Below are 3,923 nucleotides of genomic sequence, written 5' to 3' on the forward strand. Positions count from 1 at the left end.
AAGATAGTGTAGACGGGAGTATATTTATTTCTTGTTTAAATAATACTAAAATACAACAGACCATCTCCTGACTATAATTGGATCTGTGGGATATTGTCCCTGGAGTTTCAGAATTTGTAATCCTGCATAAATAGATTTCTAACTTTGTTACATGAATTGGAAAGTTTTCAGAAGAAACAAAGAACTTAAATTGCCTTCTAGTGCCAATGACTGGTCCTTTGGAGGATATTTCTGGAGCACAAACATTAGGGAAAGTCTATTGATATGAAAGAAACTCTGCCATGTGTCCCTTACTGTGGGAATATCTGTTACCATTTTCCTGGGTTTCAGTGGGAAACTGCAGGCTATGTCTAAATGCTCAAGGTCTTCATCAGTAAATTAATCTGTGACTGCAGAAGTCTATACCTTCATTTACTCATTGAATCTCCCATATTATTTTGGACAGATCTCTAGGAGTATCAGAAGAAACCAGGAACTTAGAAAGCAGAACAGTTCCTGTGTAAGAAGACTTCCCAAACCAGGGGAAGATATCATACCAATGGTCAGGAGGTAAATAGGTGACATAGCCACAGATCAGTTACAAATATGGTTTTAGAAAAGAGAAAGAAAGCATAAGATTGTTTCTTCCCTCTTTCTGAAATAAACCCTACCCTCGCCCCAACACTGCCAAAAGACTGTCTTGAAACAAAAAGAACATTTTGAGGACTTTTTAATCTGTTGACTTCCTGCTTGAAATTTTCCTTCTTAATGACAAATCCTTCAAACATATATTACTGATACCGTCACCAAGCACAACCACAAGTTCATATGAAAAAGAAAACAGCAAATACGGAGGAGGATCTCTGTTTTGCATGTAATGTTAGTCTTCCTATGCATAGATGCAGATTAACATGACATAACAAAATGTTCCAGGCAAATTAGACATCTGTAACAGGTTTTTCTTCCTGGGATTTACCCACTACCCCAAAGCTAAGATCATCATATTTGTGCTGTCCCTGTTGATATACCTGATCACCTTGCCGGGCAATATTATTCTGATCTCCGTCAGCATCCTGGACTCCCACTTGCACAGCCCCATGTATTTTTTCCTCAGCAGCCTCTCCTTTCTGGACATCTGGTACACCTCTTCTGCTCTCACTCCAATGGTGGCAAGATTTGTTACAGGGAAAAACAGCACCTCATTCTCAGGATGTACTGCTCGGGTGTACTTTTCCCTTGTCGTGGGCTCCACCAAGTGTGTGCTCCTGTCCATGATGGCGTATGACTGGTATGTAGCCATCTGCAACCCCCTGAGATATCCCATCATCATGAACAGGAGGGTTTTTGCACACATTGCAGCGGTTCCTGGGTGATGGGCTGCCTCATCGCCCTGGTGGAAACAATGTCTGTGCTGCAGTTGTCTCTCTGTGGTAATAACATCATCAATCTTTTCACTTCTGAAATTCTGGCTGCCTTGAAACTGGTTTGTGTGGACACTCCATGGCATGGTTAATCATGTTAATGATTAGCATACTTCTCCTTCCCATGCCAATGCTTCTCATTTGGAGCTCATATGCCTTCATCCTCTCCAACACTCTGAGAATCAGCTCAGTGGATGAATGAAGCAAAGCCTTTTCAACATGTGCAGCCCACCTGACTGTGGTAGTTTTGTTCTATGGGACAGCTCTCTCCACATACCTGAAGACCTCAGCTGTAGATTCAAAGGAAACTGACAAATTTGTGGTTTGCTTTTTTTTTATATGCTGGATTAACCCCCATGTTGAATACTATCGTCTATAGTCTATGGAACAAGAGGTAAAAGGAGCTGTAAGAAAACTGCTCATTAGAAATCCTTTTGGTACTATCTTAATTTCCATACTCAAGTAATATTGGAACAAGCACACTCATCTGGATAATTTCCAACATTATCTAGAAAACTATATAATAGTTGATATAAACCAAAACCCTGGAGAAACCCTCATTTGTGACAGGAGCTCACCATTGAGTTCTATATCTTGATTTGCCTTGTAAATAAAACTGTTAATATCAATGAATCATGTAGGTAGCCAAAATTATGTTTCTAGAAATGTATTTATAATTTTTAATATTAATATAACATTAAAATTAGACACTTGCTTATTGTTACATATTTGACTTGCTGTATCTTCTCAGTATCCAGCTCTGGCATCACTATGATAATAACTAAGGTAGAAAGAGTGCAAAATGTTGAATCTAGTAGATTTTGAAGTAATTTTCACTTAAGTGATTTGCAAACATCTCTGAATTTAAGGAGAAATAGGAGGTATTTTTAAGATAAGTGTGGATATAATTTGTTATAAAAGTTTACCATAATTCTTAAAACCAAGACACTATCAATCTTAGAACTCTTTCTATTCCCTGAGATGTCAAAATGTGAAAAAAAATAAAGTTTTAGAGTGGATGGTTTGGGTTTTGGGATGTTTATTTAGGAGATGAGTGAATATCTCTGTGTGTATAAAGATATCATCGCAAGGGTTTGCACAATTTTAGTTGTGCGTATGAAATGGGGTAGAGGTACAGCAATTAGGGATCTTGAAGTATCTGTGGGTATGAGTTCAGAACACTCTTATGTTATATTCTCATGTTATTCAAGTGTTTCAGTGACTTGGTCAACACACACCCTATGCTACTAGTTTTATTAGAATAGGCTCCATCGACAAATTAAGGCTGAGGGAGAAAAGATGTCAATCCCTATCCTGAAGAGATGGTACTGCAAGAAAAATTATGTATTAATGTAGACTCATATTGGGGAAATATTCATAAATATTGCATAGATTAAAATGCCAAAAATTTTACAGATTGATGAGCTTTTTTTGTGTGTGTGTCTTTTTCATTCTCACTAGAGTTGGGGAATAATACAAAGCCTATGCATATGCATCACTTCTTCTTTACCATAGAGGCATCTGTGGGTTTATGTGGGTAATGGATTCATCCTCTGGGGAATGTGCTTCTTGCCTGAGCCTTAGGTTCAGGGAAGGTGAGATAATGTACATAACTTACATAGGGGTTCCCAGCCTGAGCAAGAGAGAGCTTTCAAGGAATGGTTCTGTTGACAGTGAATGGATTGAGGAATCATGTATGAGGAAAGAATTCAGTGAATAGAAACTGTGCTGGCATTCTTAATCTAAGTGCCCTTAGAATACATGAGAAAACTTTTTTCTCCTCAGATACTAGATGCCAATTTCATTAATTCAAAATCTCTCCAAAGGCAAGCACTGGGCATTTGTATTGAGAATAAAAGCAATCCAGTTATTCTCATTTTCATTCTTTATCACTATCAGACAAGAGTGAACACAGTGTGATGCTAAGTTATTTGGCTGGAGAAAGGAATGTTAACCCTATTACCCAGCCAATCACCATAAAAATTTAAAACAAACATTGATTCCAGGTAATCACAGACATTGAGCCTACACATATTCAGGGAGTTATCCCTTACTTGTTTGTATGAATGAAAAAAAAAATCTGTATATAAGATATTAAAATGCCTCATCAGCTCCAGTGGGCATGTGAAATCTTCTTCAATGACTTTATCAGTGTTTTTAAGGGAAGTGGACAAGCTATAAATTGACCATGGGGCACGACAACCAACTGTCCAGAAGGAAGATCCAATCAAATGGCCTTATCTTTCACCAGAGGCCTGGAGAGGTTCTCGGATTTCCAGGTATTTCTGCAAGAATCATATTGCCAAACAATCAGATCCAGGTCCAAATATGTTTTGTTGTTGTCTCCCACGGACGGAACTGGATATGTAATTCTGAATTGTGTTTTGATTAGTTCTTCATTATTGTATGTTCCATGCTGAGCAGCCCCCATTGTTACCACCTTGTATATTAAGAGGGGAAACAGTTAATTAGATGCTGCTTACAGAATTACAGTCACATCCGCTCCTGCTTCTCTGAGGCAAT

General features: G+C 38.1%; 1 pseudogene; it reads left to right on the forward strand.

Annotated features, from left to right (window-relative positions):
* The first annotated feature begins 903 nt into the window (after positions 1-903).
* On the forward strand, positions 904-1,866 carry LOC126082827 (olfactory receptor 13F1-like; annotated as a pseudogene).
* Positions 1,867-3,923: the final 2,057 nt, after the last annotated feature.

The sequence above is a fragment of the Elephas maximus genome, chromosome 9, assembly GCF_024166365.1.
Source record: "Elephas maximus indicus isolate mEleMax1 chromosome 9, mEleMax1 primary haplotype, whole genome shotgun sequence".
Taxonomy (NCBI): domain Eukaryota; kingdom Metazoa; phylum Chordata; class Mammalia; order Proboscidea; family Elephantidae; genus Elephas; species Elephas maximus.